Genomic DNA, 18,412 nt, shown 5'->3' with positions numbered 1-18,412 from the left:
TCATGGTAATGAAACGGCAGTACGGTGTGGGTGGGTGTGACTTGCTACTGTATGATCTATTGTGTCTGGAGTGGGCTCTCAGGTCTGTACCAGGCCAAAGCCAGACAAAAAGATTGAAGCCACCACGGTGCCCAGCCAAAAACCCCAACAATAAGCTGTCTCCTTGGCATTTGGCCACATATCTCTCTCTCTGTCACCCTCACACCTCTTTCTCACTCCTTCCCACTTATTTTGCCTATCACTCTCATTTAGTTGTGATTTTGTCATGGTGTTCTGCTTGTTTTTACCTCTCATTTTCCACCTGCTATTCGGTCGCTGTGATTGGGTGACAGGAGCGTCTGGAGTTGACTTCTGCTTATTCCACAAAGTGGCTTAGGGAACCCCCTCTGAAGTGTGTGCGTGTGTTTGGGAGGCCTGAGTGTGAATAATGCAAGTGTAGGTTTGGTGGGACTTGAGTGTGAAGGCTAGTGTCTTAAAAGCAGACCTGCACGTGTTCAAATATATAGTTTAATAATTTCCATTTCTTACAAAGAAATATAGTCCCAAAAGGGCAGGCTGTTCTGAAAGCTTAATATAACTGTTATGTATATGTTTTTCCGAGCCTCAACTATGAATGGGAATATGACACATAAACTTGGTTCTATGTGTTTAGAAAATGTAGTTGTTTTTTAGAAGAGCATTGGCCATACGGTAAAACTTCTTGATATGTTTAAATTATGCATTGTTTCTTGGGGATACCCTGAAGCGGTGGGAAAGACCAATGTTGACATTTCCGATGGCACTGGGTGTTCCCACATTTGTACTGTATCATAAACGTGCCCAGCACCCCCAGGAATGCACCCCCATAATTCAACCCCTAGTGGCATAACCCATCAATTCTCTGAATACAGTAGCCTATCAAGTTGTGTGGCCTGTACCAGAGTTCCATGCTACTCTGTCTCTGCCCAGGAAAGGCTATATCTGGTGGGGCTATTCTCCACCCATGTCACCCCTTCTCTGGAAGTATAAAACAGGTATTAATTCAATGGACTGTCTTAGCACAATATTGACAGCATTGTCATAGCACACCAAATTATACTTGGCTGCAGAATAGGCCTGCCATTCGTGCGTATGTGTACCCAGCATTGTTGGAGACATTTGGATCTGAGTTGCAGGTCAAGGGGGTATGGAGATCCACCTGGTGTTGAAACGTTGCCATATGTTTCTGTGTCAATACAATAACCGTATAGTCTGGGATCCTGAATTGAATCCAGTATGTTTAACTGAAGTTTTTAACTATAGTGAAATGTTATTCAGTTTGGATTCCAGGTACAATATGCAACAGTACCCTTTTTCAGGTCAGGTGCTTTGGCCATTGACCTGTCTGAAATGTTTGTCAGACAAATCAATCATACCTTTAGGGCTACCTTGTTTCACACTGTTTAACTTACCACTGGTTGTTATTTTGGTGTGTGATTGATTTGACTGACACATTTTAGTAAATGTCTCTCCATCACTCCTGCCTATCTATCCAGTGTAATTCACCAAGACATGCCTTTAATGGAACTGACATAATCTTCTCAGCCCTGGCAATGACAGATTTATTTAAATACATTTTGCTGGTATTCCCAGAGAGAGTAAATTGCAATTAACATGATTATAACCTCACTCAACAAAATGGAGATGGGAATCTATTAGGCTGGGAGGCTGTTTTCATAGCCCCAGTTATGTTGATCGAGATTGCTTTCATAAATTAAGACCATATGACAGAGAAGAGAACATGCTTGCTAAACAATGTCAGATGAACATTTAAATGAAATGTTTTACATATTTTTCCACTAATCTTGATGGTACCCGGGTGGCAGGTGGCGAAGATTTGCCCAAATACGGACTTCATTATTTTAATAGTGTGCTAATGACAATATGCAACACATTAATTTCAACAAAAGAGTATTCCCATGCAATAAAACAACTAGTTTAAATAATAGACACCAGAGTCTTTGACCACACAGTTTGACATTTGAGGCATTTGTAGCATAATGATTAGTTGATGAGGCAATGTTACATGTAATGTGATTTAACCCGCTAACTCTCCAATTAGACTGTATTCAGATTTCCTATAATTTACTGTAGGCCTGCCTTTTTCAGTATCAACTCTTTTGAGATACTATACGAAGTCTCCTGAGAAGACTGGCCTACTATTACACCTATATCTCTCTCATTTTCATCTGTAAGTGAGTAGACTAAAGTTCTCATTTGATATCATTTTTGCAGAGATAATTGTCTTTTTTGTTAGAACATTTTGATGGCTCGAAAAATATTTCCTTTTAGAAGTAGCCTATTTGAACATAATGATAAGGTGTTCGTTTTTTCATGTTATTTGTATTTTGGAAAAATGTCTGTTTATATTAATCAAGAGATTTAAATTGATGAATAATTACTTGAATATTGTTTTTACATTAAGACTCTTGGTTCAAAATTTGTGTGATGGGCATGTATTTGTGACAGTCAGTGGTAAAATGTTTTATTTTTCAAATAATTTGTATTATTTTGATGAAATGGCCCATATGAGACAGGCTAGGATGTAAAATAATCCACCCATTGTGGAAACATATAAAGGAAACGGAAATTGATGTTTGATTTTTGAATGTATTTTGAGAACTAAGTCCCAAAAAGGCCTAAAAAACTCATGTGATTTACTATGCTCGTTCAATTTAAAATAGTAGCCTATAAATATAATAACCTATTTTCCATTAAATAATGTATCTTCCAAATGAACAAACTTTCATAAATAGTCTATAAAATGTGTGTGTGTTTTGTTTATTATGTTTGTTGCAGGCACGTTTATAAATATTACTTGGTCTACACTTTCATTGTTAGATCTCTATTGAAAATGTTATTTGCAATATTAAATAAGGCCTATGGTATCAATCTACAATAGTCTCTAGTGCTTTAGCATCACTAACTTCATTTGGAGAGGCCCATTGTCTGTGAATAAATACGTGTCAGTAAGTGCAGTAGAGGCAGACAGAGAGACTGAGCGAGGCGGCTGAAACCTGGTATCATTGTGTACAAAATATTCTAAAAGTGACTGCTCTTTCTGATTTGGCTATTTCATAGGCTACCAAATAATAATTTATCAGAAAATTATCAGATCTAAGATTTTATCTTAATAATTGTATAATTGTGGCCTATTTGTCTCTCTGTCATTGTATTTTGGTGAAAGCTAATGCCCCCTTCAATGTATTGCGAGCGATTTATGAAATTCGCATGATTGGGACAGACAGACCAGTCCACCACTCTCTGCGGTTAGTGCAATCCGGGATCCTTGGGACATCTGTATCCTAAATCCTAATCTTAACCCCTACCCTAACATTAACCATTTTACATTTCAACTTCAATGGGGTAGGGACCCTCTCTCTGCGGACCAACACCCGGGTGCTCGGGCACTGACTCCCCTCTCCTTAACGGGCACAGATCAAAGGCAAGCCCGGCCAAGGCGGATCCCACTAAAACCTGGCCTCTTTGTCTGCAGTTGCTAGGAGGCTAATAAACTGAGTCAGGGTGTCGGGGCCAATGGTAATGAGTCGTTACAGTGTGACAAAGTCCCTCCAACTTTTCATTTTAATATGTTGGAGTTCGGTGTAGCAGCGGTTATATTGCTTGTCAGATCTGGAGGCCCTTTCATAGAATGCTCAATAACTTTGGAGGTGGGAAGTGTTGTTTGTTTAGTGACGCTGCTTCCTGACATAGGCCTATCCCAAGGGACCTTCAAAACTTGATTTCCAACTTTACCTGTCACTGTTTCGGTTTCTGGTTAAATATATAAATGTTCTATGCATTTGATGTAGCTATTTCAAAATTAAATGAGCCTATATGTCAGGTTCCTTAATTTGAACATGAATGCAATGTATGTTTAAGATGTCTAATGGTATTGGTCTTCACAAATGAATGAACGGATACTGACGACATGATAATGGATTGTTCATGGTGTTTCATTGGTCACATGCTGGTTTTACATGTGAATGACATTATTGACAATATCACTGACTTTCTAATATCCCTTTCATACACAGACCTACATCCCATTCATGTACTACACCTGCATTTTTGGACCAGCTTCTTCCTATATCTGAAAGGGCTAGTGGTAAAAAAATAAAAGCTACCTTTTGTCATGATTCCTGAAATTTTCTCAGACCCTGTAACCAAAATGCAGGTATCAGGTCTGTGTGAATGGTTCTATGCATTTTTTGCAGGTAAATATATTAACACTTTCATTGTTTAACACCTCCATCATTTGTACTGCAAACTGGCCTCATGGTTTTACCCCCCCTCCCCTCACAATTTGCCTGTTACTCCCTGACATTTATGAATAATAAGTGGTAAATAAGGGGCTGTTTGAAAGGAGGTCAAATTAAAGTTGAGTTATACATGTAGGCCTAACTTGCCGCATATTCCGTCTGAAATGTGTATCAGCTATTAGCAAAACAGTGCACTCCGTAGGAACAGGTGAAGGCCTGGCGCGCACATGGGCACCTGCACACCTTGTTATTACCGCAACTGCGTGAACACAGACAGCGAGATGCTCAGCCAACAATCACATTCCAACTCTCCCTCCGTCCCCGGGTTCCCAGTTCGACTTATGTTGCCTGTTCTAGCTCATTTCCACTCGCTGTCGTGTTTGTTAGCACTCATCACTATTTGGGCGACAGACAGACGGGGTGTTTTTAGGGAACTCTTGAGTGAAGGCTTAATTTCATCCCTAATTTCGTGAACCCTGCTATCGTGGTTTTCATGCTTGTCCAACTCTTGAATGTTGACTAAACCGTTTATTTTAGGGGGACGTCCAACTGCAGTGTGATGCTGACTGACTTGTGACAAGCCTCGCATTGTCCCATGGACAATAAGTCTACAGGGAAATTAATGGAATGTTTATGGAAAAGTTCCGCTTAATTCTACTGGATCCATGGGTATTATGACCATTCATGTATTTCAAGTTTGCAAGTTCGGCTATTTATAATACACGATGACCGTCGGCTATAGGCCTTAGCGGAAAACTCCACCCCAAAACTATCTTTTGGTATTTGTTTCATTAATCAATTGTTGATATATTCCCAAAATGTTTTGCATGGCAGCAATCACGTTTTCAAGATAAATAACTTTCAAAATTCAGACATACAACTGGTATTATGCATCATACTGGCTGTATTTCTGCATTTTGAAAGTTCTATATCTTGCTGACATGCAAAACAATTGGCTAATGAAACAAATGTATTTTATTGAACCTTTATTTAAATACCAAAAGGGTGGAATTGTCCTTTAAGTTATGAGATGCGAAAGCTCCACACCCTTACAGAAAGGGAAACAGGGACTCTACTTAGCAACAGTGATAACCTTTTCTGATAACAAATAATTATTGTCTGAATGATTTCAAAAATATATATATTAAGGTGGGCAAATCAGCTGTTTCAGGACAAATTTCTTATGTATATACTAATTTTCTTCATTTCAAATCAAAGATTACACAAACTGTTTACTGTTGTTTTGCCTCCATAATTCAAGTAGCTTGTTGGTTAGATGGAATATTTTTTTTCTGCATGTCAGAAACGGAATGATAAAAAGCTATTCTCACACAATGCATAAAACATTTGCTACAAGTTTATTAACGCGTTATTCGTAGCGGAACACATTTCCCGAAGAGAAGATGTTTGTTGTATTGTCCATGATTCATTACATTTATTATCGATTTTTAAAATATATCATCGCGCGTGTCTTTGTGTGTCTAGTCTTAGGACCTACTTCAGGGTTCGATAAGTATATGTCATTATGTATGGTAATCCAATTAAACACGATAACCCAGCACTGGCACTTCATATTTTATTCATTTTCTTACATTCTTGACAAGCGTACTTGCTTTATGTGAAAGAGGGCGTCAAGGACACTTATCTCAAGAGATACTATGGTCTATAGAGCCTCTACTTCAAAAGTTTTAAAGAATTGCCACATTGTCCATACACTAGTTAAGCTTTTGAGATGTTTTTATTTTTTGATGTCATGTTTTCGTTTAATACAACCGTTTAATACAACACTTTAAATTAACATTAAGGTTACCTTTCATTGCTAATTTTGATTCGCAATATCAAACTATGCCTGCAAGTAGAACTGCTCAATTGTCCGTTTTTTTGTTGTTGTTTGCAAATTCAATTGTTCTGTGTCAATACAACACTTGTACTTATTATTGTTCGTTTCCGTTCATGTGTAACATGTTGTTATGACAGCCTAGGTAACTGATGATGCAGCTCTACTAGTGATAGATAACCGATGGGACAGAATGAACAATTTATCCCCTGTATTTCTAATGTATTTCAATTCATTAGAACGGTGATAGGCTACTCTTTACATGAAAACTTGCTACAGTAGCCTACAGTTGTCTGTATGAGAAAGTGTTACTGTTGTGGAACGTCAAATGTAGTGTTAATGTGAGAGGATGACATTTGTGGGGGCTAAAATGGGGCATTTATTAGCCATTTAATAATGACAAAAACAATTTATTGAAACATTATTGACATATTGCAATATTTGAAATGTTACATCTAAATAGCTGTGAAATGACTTTATATTGGCCCATGTCGCTCGGGAAGTAACTTATTAATATTTCGTTGCAAGTAAGTCATTGTCAGTGGTGACTGATTGGTAATTTAATATGGGTAGGCCTAAAAACTAAATTCGGAGAGAATGTGTGAAGAACGAGTTTAGCCTATAATGTGATAACCAACAGCGCAGTGAAATTTCCAAAACATCTCTTGGCTATATTGTGTGTCTGGTATTCAAAAATGACAGGTAACTGACACTAATGCGCTCTCTATGGAGCGTTCTCCGAGGGGAACTAAAGTATATGGGGATGCACTTAATGAAGCTCCACTTGCCCTCTGAGTCGCCAGCACAGTATGCAGCAGCGAAGTTTGGATCAAACTTCATGAGTTCTGTGCGTCGTAAAATGTTGTAGTCTACCAACACAAACCGAATCATTGATACTCGGGATATGGGTTTTATTAGACCTTTAGGGTGATATGGGCGAATGTGTTTCATATAGGCTTACTTAAACTACTATTTTGGGGACTTGAAATATTTAGGCCTAAGTCCAAAACTAGGCTACTTTCATAAACTTGTATTATTTCATCCGTGGAGGAATTTCGCCAAGGTAAAATGAGAGCTGCCAGAGGTCGGCCTATATTTATGGTAGACCTATTCAATTTTGTTTTGTGATCTAGTTAAAATGGTTAAAAGTATTCTTTTTTTACTGTATGTAACTGTATATCTTATCGGCTAATAATAATTTATTAATGTTGAAAATATCAGGAAATAATGGCTGTTTTGGAGTTTATATATCTTAACTTTTTTGTTGACAATTGCACCTCTCATCACACTAAGTAAGCATAACTGACATCCGGGCGTCTCATCCGAGAACATGCTCATATTATCCTTATCATTATTATTATTATTATTATTATTATTATTATTTCCATCGTGTTTCGTTTCCTAGCTGTCACTGGTTGCCCATTGTCCGGGTTTGAGCGAAAGGAGACGCCGCCGCCAATACCATCCTCCCGCACAGCTCAATGCTCCACATGCCGGCGTAATGAGGGTTCCTGAGGGGCCCTCCCGGGTAAGGAGGTGAGGTAACCCTGCCACGGACAGCCAGCAGCACGCTCCAACACCTCCATTCGCCTGCTCCCCCGGGCCGCGCCTGCCGAAGCCCCTTCACCGAGAGTTCACGTCCAGCGCGCAAGTTTTGACAACGATAATGATGCGCTCAGTGAGAACGATAAAGGAGGAGGTTGCGTGTATATTTTAATGTTTGAGAGAATGTAGGGAAATGACGGAATGTTATGACTTCTTCGGGGACCCACTTGTACCAGGACCAATTTGCAGCGAGTAAGCTATGGCTATGTGCCTGAATTCAGCTAAGCTCGATTAATGAATCTCATGCCACAAATCTTACATTGCCTTACTTCTTAAATAATTACCGTGCAATTAGTCATATTGCTCAAGGCAAGGGTGCAAGTATTCTGGAGGACAGTAGGAGGGCACTGATCACCACTTAGCTCATATGATGTGACCCCACACACCTCTATCCAGGTAGCCTACTGAACGTGCATAACAGATCCCTCCTGTCTCTGATAAATACGATTTAATGCCTACTCTAACTGCCTGTCTATAGCCTAAATCAAATCCAACCCAACTTGACTACTCGGACTCTTTGCACATATATTTTAAAAAAGACATAAAATGACTTATAACCACCTCTGAACTAAGACTGTCTGGTTGAAAATGTGCTCTGCTTGCTATGATGCCTTGCCACCAAGATCGGTGGGGTTCGTTAGCAAGATCTGCTGTCATTTACCATCGCTAGTGTCAGGGAAGGGCCAAAAGGTGTCGGTCCCTAATGGGGATAGCCTAATTACACTATTAGTCTTCTGATTGGGACAGTCCACTCCTATGTGACCTGAGGGACCAACTGAGACACAGCATTAGGGCCATCATCAGCTTGATAGAACACCCTGGACTCACTCCAATTCGCATACCGGCCCAACAGATCCACAGATGACACAATCTCTATTGCGCTCCACACTGCCCTTTCCCATCAGGACAAAAGGAACACCTATGTGAGAATTCTGTTAATTGACTACAGCTTAGCGTTCAATACCAGAGTGCCCTCCAAGGTCATCACTAAACTAAGGACCCGGGGATTAAACATCTCCCTTTGCAACTAGATCCTGGATTTTCTGACGGGCTGCCCCCAGGTTGTGAGGGTTGCAACAACACATCCGCCACGCTGACTCTCAACACGGGAGCTCCTCAGGGGTGCGTGCTTAGTCCCGTCCTGTACTCCCTGTTCACCAATGACTGCGTGGCTGCACACAACTCCAACACCATCATTAATACGGTGGTAGGCCTGATCACCGACGACAACAACCTCTCCATCAACGTCAGCAAGACAAAGGAGCTGATCGAGGACTACAGGAAATGGAGGGCCGAGCACGCCCCATCCACATCGATGGGGCTGCAGTAGAGTAGGTTGCGAGCTTCAAGCTCCTCGGTGTCCACATCACTAAGGAATTCTCATGGTCCACACACACCAACACAATCGTGAAGAGGGCACGACAACGCCTCTTTCCCTTCAGGAGGCTGAAAAGATTTGGCTTGGGCCCTCAGATCCTCAAGAAGATTTATACATCTGCACCATTGAGAGCATCTTGACTGGCTGCATCACCGCCTGGAGGGTAGTGTGTGTGGCCCAGTACATCTATTGGGCCTAGCTCCCTGCAATCCAGGAATTGTCAGACTCCAGTCACCCAAGTCATAGACTGTTCTCTCTGCTACCGCATAGCAAGCTGCACTGATGCATTGTCTTGGCTGTGTGCTTAGGGTCGTTGTCCTATTGGATGGTGAACCTTTGCTCCAGTCTGAGGTCCTGAGTGCTCTGGAGATGGTTTTCATCTTTTCCTTCATCCTGACTAGTCTCCCAGTCCCTGCCACTGAAAAACATTCCTGCAGCATGATGTTGCCAACACCATGCTTCACCGTAGGGATGGTTCCAGGTTTCCTCCAGACATGACACTTGGTATTCAGGCCATAGAGTTCCATCTTGTTTTCATCAGACCAGAGAATCTTGTTTTCTTTAGGTTCCTTTTGGAAAACTCCAAGTGGGCTGTCATGTGCCTTTTAACAAGGAATGGCTTCCACCTGGCCACTCTACCATACCTGATTGGCAGAGTGCTGCAGAGATGGTTGTCCTTTCGGGAAGTTTCTGCCATCTCCACAGAGGAACTCTGGAGCTCTGTCAGAGTGACCACCGGGTTCTTGGTCACATCCCTGACCAAGGCCCTTCTTCCCATATTGCGCAATTTGTCCGGGTGGCCAGCTCTAGGAAGAGTATTGGTGGTTCCAAACTTCTTACAATTAAGAATGATGAGAGGCCATTGTGTTCTTGGGGACCTTCAATGCTGCAGACATTTTTTGGTACCCTTTCTCAGATCTGTGCCTTGACACAATCCTGTCTCGGAGCTCTACGGACAATTCCTTTGACCTCATGGCTTGGTTTTTGCTCTGACATGCACTGTCAACTGTGGGACCTTTTATAGACAGGTATGTGCCTGTTCAAATAATGTCCAATCAATTGAATTTACCACAGGTGGACTCCAATCAAGTTGTAGAACATCTCAAGGATGATCAATGGAAACAGGATGCACCTGAGCTCAATTTCAATTATCATATCAAAGGGTCTGAATACTTCTGTAAATAAGGTTTTTCAGTTTATTATTTTTAATACATTTGCTAAATGTTTTTCTCTTTTGTCATTATTGGGTATTGTGTGTAGTATTCAGTCAATTTCATAATAAGGCTGTATCGTAACACAATGTGGAAGTCAAGGGGTCTGAATACTTTCCCAATGCGCTGTATAGCCAAGTTATTGTTACTCATTCTGTATTTATTCCCGGTAATCATTTTTTTAATTGTTCTATTATTTATTTTTTATTTTTCTCTGCGTTGTTGGGAAGGGCCTGTAAGTAATGCCCCCTGCTTGAACCACTGTCTACACCTGTTGTTTTCAAAGCATGTGACAAATACGATTTAATATGATTTAATTTGATTTAATTTGACAGATCTCTGAGAAATTGACAAAAAGGCTAAAAGTGTTACAGCCATCCCTGGTCTCCCCAATGTAGTAATTCTCTAATGGTAAATTTGCTAGATGTTCCTGTAATACGCCCACCCATCAGTTTTTGCTTAAGTAACCTTTTCTCTTATACAGTACAACGAAACCAAACATAACATATCATACTAATTTGAGTGTTACAGATGCACGTTTACTATGTTAAGTCTTTGAGGCCAGGCTGCACCTCCGCTCTGCATGGCCCTGGTGACGCAATGTGGCCCTGACTCGCGCCAGGGATTCTTCACTGCTAGTTTATGTGCGTATCGCCCCTAGATTAGAGCCCCATTGAAGACATGGGGGTATGGAGTTATTTGGGGACCACGCGTGGCAAACGGCCCACAATGAGCGACAGAGGAGGGAAACAATGTAGGAGTCAGTCAGATCCCTGCCTCTGGAGGTGGAATGCCCCCTGCTTGAACCAAAGCTCATTTGACCAACCATCCCAGCTGGCAAATTTGAACATTATTTGGTTTTGGTTGTTTCTGTCTGTCTGGCTCTTTTTTGTTCGGCCTCTGCCTTTCTCTCGCTATCTCCCTTTCCCTCTCTCTTTATTTCTCTACCTATTTTGTGCCACCCATACCTGTTTGTGCCACCCTCTTTCTCCCTTCTCTACCTGGTTTTGTCTATCTTGCTCCCTCTGTTTTTTATCCTCCCCTCTTTCTTGTTTGCCAGAATGATGCTCCTGTTCTCCTCTCCTCCTCTCCAGCTGTGAGAGAAGGATTTTCTCCACTTTTGAAACTGACCTTCTTCGGGGAAGGGGAAGCGTTCAGGCCCCGGCCTCTGATGTGTCAGCCGTGATAGTTCCACACAAATCTGGTGGAGATTCTTCCTACTGGGCACAGGTGTCAGTTCAACGTCTGGTTTTGATTTACATTTGGTTGAGTTGTCAACTAACGTGAATTCAACGTGAAATCAACAAAAAACTGTACCATGTTATTGGATTTAGATTAGAAGTTGGATTTAAACAGACAAAATGCCCTTACATTGATTACTTTTTGCAAATCCAATCAGTTGAATGCGTTGGTTCAACGTCATCACAAAGATTGTTTTGTTTGAAATAATGTGGAAACAATGTTGATTCAACCAGTTTTCACCCAGTGGGTTATCTGTGCCCACGGCGGAAGGGGTGGGTCTGGGGGGAAAAGAGGGATGAAGAATGGAGGGAGAGAGATACGGCATATCCAAGAAGTGTCATTGAAACGTTTTGACCCAATCCACAAGGCATGTAATTAAGACACAGATTTGGATAAAGCAAAAAAGATAGAGATGTTAAATTTGGGGGTGGGGAAGATGGTGAATGTGATCACTTTAAAGGTAAAGAAATCCATTTGGGGGGTTGATTTTGTTAGAGTTCAATGTATTTTTACAGGACATTGCTTTTATGGTCTTTATGCAGATCTCCGCTGCATCAAAGCATGTTTTCAAAAGCACTCCTAGAATATCAGAAAACTTTCAGTTCAAGATTAGAACAATTTGATATTTTTGGTTACTTTTATCTGCACATTCTTGTGCATTTTTTAAATTGAAACTTTAATAGCCTTGATAATTGACCAATGTGTCATTACAGATAATGTGCTACAAACCTCTTAAAAGTCACTGACAATACCCGTTGTGATGTTTTGTCAACACCTCAAACATGTTACAACCTTTCTAGACATTATCATTGCTTTGTACCTATACTAGGGAGAGGCCTACACACCAACCCCTTTGTCACCAGGTGTTTTTTTTTGTTGTATTCTAACCTTACCCTAACACTAAACCAAGTATATGTATTGCCTTAACCAGCCTCTAACTATAACCATAACCAATTGGGATTGGATGCCTAAACTTAATCAACTTAAACAAAATCACATTAGTTTCTGCCCTGGAGTAAGAGCTGCCCTCAGAACAAGATTATAATAGGAAAAGTCTGCTCTGCTGTTCTCATAGCAGCATGACATTTCTGCAGGACCCGCTCAAGGCAAGCATGGCCTCAGTGCAACACTATAATGCCATCCAACAAAACAAACTGTGCATCTCCTAAAACATTCCCTTCCTCTCACGGGATACAACCCAGCCGCAACACAGTTCCACCCCCTACCACCTGGTGATCTCTTGGAAGAACCCTGCGTTTATGGCGCATTTCCAAACAGGATTTACCCCAGTGTTTTTCTCCAAAACGCTCAGACTTTTCTGTTTTAATTTACTAGGGCCTGCACCCGTGTCTCACTGGGCCATGGCTGTGGCGGACCTGCTCTCACTTGGAGCCAAAGCCAGGCCACTGGTACTTTTCAACTGTAATTTACATAACAATGGTTAACTGTGAACCTTAATACCTTCTCACAAAGCAACTGTTTTGATTATGCAGAGGTTGTTGATTCTGCTCTTCACAAGTCCTCATTGTCAGCCCTAGCTATGGAAACACAATTTCCCTAGTATAACATAAAGGTGCATACACTAGTGTAATATTGGTGTTACTGTTGAAAATCAGCATTATAGGGTTTTACAGGCCCCCGTCACACCCGAGGAGAGACTCGTGAAGTAGTGCACGTAAGGGCTCTATACACACCCTACGCAAACAGAGCAACTGAGTTCTTTTCCTAAATTTGAGCCACGCAAAAGTTTGTTGAAATACTAGAAAACTACGCTGTGTTTGCGTAAAGTGTGCAGCGGCCTTTAGTGTCCGGCTCATGTGGTTGTCCGTGGACGACCTTGCTTCCCTCACCTACTGCCTTGGAGTGGCTCCCAGTCCCAGGGATGGGGCCTTTGGACCAGCACCAAGTCTCTACCCCCACAGATGTTACTGAGTGTCCAGATATTATGTCAGGTTCTCTGGGATGGAGGCAGGCAGGGGGAGAGTGATGCATTGGTTTGAGTTTGACTGGGGTGGATGACTGGGGTGGGAAGCATGGGAAGTAGCCATACAGCCAGACAACCATATCTGTGAGGCAATCAGGAAGGTGCAGATGACTAAAGCATGAATTTAAGTATTTACATGAAATGTAAAGATTAATTATTTAGCGTCAAATGGCCTTCTACATATAGTTTTCGATCTCTTTTTGCATTGAAGCAAGTCTTTCTGCTCAATAAGTGCATTGTTTGGCACATAAGCCTATTGTAGGGGCTCCCAAGTGGCGTAGCAGTCTAAGGCACTGTATTGCAGTGCTAGAGGCGTCACTACAGACCCTGGTTCGATCCCAGGCTGTATCATAACTGGCCGTGATCGAGTGGTCCCGTAGGGCGTGCAGAAATGGCAGAGCGTCATCCGGTTAGGGGAGGGTTTGGCTGTGGTAGGCTGGCATTGTAAATAATAATTCGTACTGACTTGCATAGTTAAATAAAGATTAAATAAAAAAATAAACTGTACATTTTATTATTTTGAATTAGGGCCATCATTAGGCCAATAATGACACCACTAATGTTTTTGTTTAGGATAAGGAATCTGATTAATGTTTTGAAATATTTCTTAAATAAATTGTCTAAGTACGTTCTATCAGTTGATATAGCCTAATAATGGAATTGATATTTGGTTTGTATTGTAAGTTTTTACCTTTGCGCTTTGGAACATTTACAATTATTCATACTTTAGTTAAACGTAGACATGTAGATCATCAAACTCATTCAGGTGATTCCCTTGAGAAAACAAGTTCAAAAGAATAGGCCTATTTTGTTACTCATAGAATAATAATATACTAAGAAATTGACAACGTTGTTTTTAGGCCTATGCGTGGCTATTTTAATTGAAAATACAGTTGATAATTTTAATTAACAGATTTGCTATAGCCTACTATAATAATTCATGTATTACATCACTGAATCTTTCGTGGATGTAGGCTATATATAACCCTAATATCTAGGCTATAACCCTTAATAATGACAATCTATCGATATTGTTCACTTTTCTAATATTTGGGTGTTTAAATCACAATTTTATGAAAAATAACACTTCTTCAGAATAATAAACTGTCACAGGAGAAGTTTTCAAAGTAGACACCTAAATTGTTTTGGTTGACATGATGGTCTTACTTTAATGTTGGCACTGACCCCCACCCAACTCTGCAACTGAGGCCAGTGCATTTGTATTTGCCGACGGTTTTGTTTGTAAAGTAACAAAATAGGCTCCCTTTGAAGTTATTGGGCATACCCCACAAGTGAGAACACTTGTTTGGCGCAAAACTGTGCTACCAGAATGAACTTTACCTCCTTTTTGAGTACTTTTGAATAAATGTTCTAAATACGAGATTGAAACATTGAGGATCCTGTTGTTGGTACACTGTGCAAACAAGACGAGTCACAGGCAAACAAAACCTGATTGTAGACTATGACACGACAATCCCTGCTGGGTTTTTCAATATAACAGTATAACAAAAATCAAGCTTTTCCTAGCTAATTACAAATAAATGATGATGTGCTCACTAAGTAATTGATTTAATGAAGTTCCTATGAAACTATTAAAACAGGGTATAGGTCAGGACAGTTCCCCCCTGGCGTGCCCATTGTCGGATGTTTAACTCTACCACTCCTTTCGGAAAGACATCGGGGCTAATAGGTGAAACCACAGCTGCTCGAGTGAGGGTCGAGGGGAGAAAGTAGTCCTCCTTTTATGCGTCCAGACCACGAACAGCCACTCACCCAGTCCCTAATCTAACAGGACAACACATTTCTCCAACTTTCCCCAAGCTTTCAAACATGCATCATTGAGTTCAAGCGGAATTCGCCCACGTCCGTTCTCTAAAGTTTCCCTACTGGAACAGAAAGATTCAACCCTTACACTCTATAAAAGTCGCTAGTTCAGGCATGATCTTTTCATATTTTGACAGTTCGGCGCTTAGGCTACATAAGTACTCACTGTGCGCTGAGCAGAAAAAATAGCCTATGTCCGCTGTCTCGATAAATCTTTGGCGGTTTGGAAGGTGGGAGCTGACCGGGTGATGTAGGATGTTCAACTGCAACTGGATTCTACTGTTTTCTCACTTATTCATGTAACTTAAGATACTAGCCAGGTAGGGTGCTAGGAAGAGTTTGGCAAAATGCCTAGACAATGAACATGTGCCCAGTTTTCTGGGTCTTGCCTGCATTGCACGCTGAGGAGGGAGCAACTGAATCGTAATATATGATGTAAGAAAGTCAGAGACTGTCTGTCTGACACCAAATAGACGACATGAGGGTTTAAAATGTACACATATGTTTCCATCATGGGACGTGTTGAGATAGAGGAGCTTGACCCTCACAGTGCAGGGTGTTTTAGCAAGAGTGACAAATGGCAGCTTGGTCCAGACAAATCATTTTGCAGGGGGAAAATGATAACCATTTGTTATGCAATAAATAATAAGATAGATAAGCATACAATAATAAAAAGATACTATTTGATTTATTCATCTGTATTAACCTAAATGTTGATGGCATGAATTGGCCTTTCATAGCTTACAATGACGACAGTGTAAGAATAATCGAATAGCCTATCCCTTGATGCTATTGTCTTCAACAAGTGTTTTGTAATGCTCACGTCCTTGTTGATATAACTGAAAACAAATGATTAAAATAGGCACCACTAATCATCTGAATATATTACAATGTATTTCATTATGAACCATGAAAATATTAATGACATGTCAGTTATATTGTCATAACTGGTTATAAATTAATCCCATTATATATTTTATCACAAGATATATTTGCATTAACTTTACATTTTTGCATCATTACACAAGTGTATCCCAGACAAATCGGGAGTTGTAAATTGAATCGACAAGGAGACAAAACTAGGCTACCCTTGCGAGCTTCGCCTTTCATTGGCAGAGGTACGGGGACAAAGGGGAGGCATTGCTCGCTTACAATCACTTTAATTAACAACCGCTTCAAAAGTTAGGGAGAAAATCAAAAAGGATGAGAGCCCTCCAAATTCAGTCCACTTGACGGGGTTTTCAGGTGGTAAACCTCACTATTTATCTTAGTGCTTTTATGCTAAAACATTCTAAACCTGTCTCACCGTCAAAGGTAATAGTTTGGCCACAATTATTTTGGCAGACACATGAAGAAGGGGATGTTTCATATTTTGAGAGGGAAACGTTTCTGTCAGCCAGCGGGGCAAAGCCGTCGCAATGTGCTGCTTTTCGACTGAATTGGGAAGTGTACAATTTGTGTAGGCAACCTTGTTTTCTTAGTCCCAATATTCTTATTATGTGTCCTGAATGATCATATATATATAAAGTTGGCATCCCAAGAGATGCTTTTGTAAAGAATCCAGTATGAGCCATAACTTTAAGTGGAGCAAAGATGTTGCTGTTTTATCTGAGGCACAAGTGCAATAGACCAAATAGGCTACATCTTAGTTGGTTATATTATAAGGGAACAGAAACTCAGTAGGCCTATAGCCTTAAAGACTAGACCTAGACCACAAACAATTATATTTATGCTCAGTGTGCTGAATTTCAGAGAGAATGGTAATTCTTGTCAAATCTGACAAGACAACATTTGTTTTGGTCTTACGGTCGTCTCCGAAATTATCATTCAGCCCTTCTAAAGGGCGAAATGAGAGAGAGGGCGAAAACAAGCCCCGTTTTCCCCGCGACTTCTGCTTTGTCCTTGCCAAAGTGGCGTCTGCATGTCTGACTCGGCCGGTTACTGATTTGCAGGCGGCGTGGTAAGGTGGGCCATGTAAGTGATTTCCACGGGCATCCCACTAAAGGAGAACAAATCGCTGACAAAGGAGAGCCTTTCCCATTCAGTGCCGTCGTTAGGACAACCCAAAACTATTCCTCAGATAATAAGTTCTACTTCAAAGCGTTTCTCATTGAACGGTGACTGCTTCACTCCTTTTTATTAAGTCCGCCCTTTTCACGCCGAGGGAACTATCTCTTTGGTTATTTTTCTTCGTGTTTATTTTGCAACATTCACGGAGCACTTGTTTTAAATAAATAGAAGAGGATTTCGCCTTTGTCCAAATAAGGGTTTATGGATAAGAGGAGAGGCGACAAAAAAAGCGACACAAGACTGCTTGTTTTCAATAAAACTTGATTATCTTCCATAAAACGTGTTTGCTGACAAAGTCGGAGAAAAAGTGAACATTGACTTAACCAACGTTTCAAGCAAGGTGAATTTAACTGCCTTGTGATGGAGATTCATATGAGAGATTCTGTAATTTTTTTGTTGCGTTGATCAATTGTCATAGCAATTTGTGCTTCATATTGGTTGGCAAGCCTACATCTAAACACATAAGTCTGCTTCTTCACTTGGTGTGGAATTAAACTTAGCACCGGTTGATTAGGTGCTTGTTTGTGGGGGGGTTTTCTGTTCAGAGATGGATGCGCAACCCTCGCAACCTCTTTTTGCAGCTTGTTCTACATGACACAGAAACAAGACTCAAGAGGCCGTCTCATGCTAAGGGATAAAGACTAAACACTCTCACAAATGTTACTTATGGAGTGCAAAGGCAGCAATGAATCAAGTATTCTATTATTTCACTCATTTAATTGTAATTGGCACACTATTTGAGACAATTGAAGTTCACCTGTGCCGGTTGTAGGCCTGAATGTATAAATTCACCTTTTTTGCCTATTCTTTGCCCTTCCTATAGCACCATACATTTTCACATAAAAAAGAGCAAAACAGCAATAGAGTGTGTCCCTGCATTCCATTTTCTGTAAACAATATATGGGGACAAAACAAGAACTGCCTGTGTTGTTCTTGTTTTGCCCTTTTATGTGAAAATATAGGGCTGTCTGTGTCGACACA

The sequence above is a fragment of the Oncorhynchus tshawytscha genome, linkage group LG03 (genome assembly GCF_018296145.1).
Source record: "Oncorhynchus tshawytscha isolate Ot180627B linkage group LG03, Otsh_v2.0, whole genome shotgun sequence".
NCBI classification, from domain to species: Eukaryota; Metazoa; Chordata; class Actinopteri; order Salmoniformes; family Salmonidae; genus Oncorhynchus; species Oncorhynchus tshawytscha.
The sequence above is the reverse complement of the archived record's forward strand: the minus strand, read 5'-3'. Positions refer to the sequence as shown.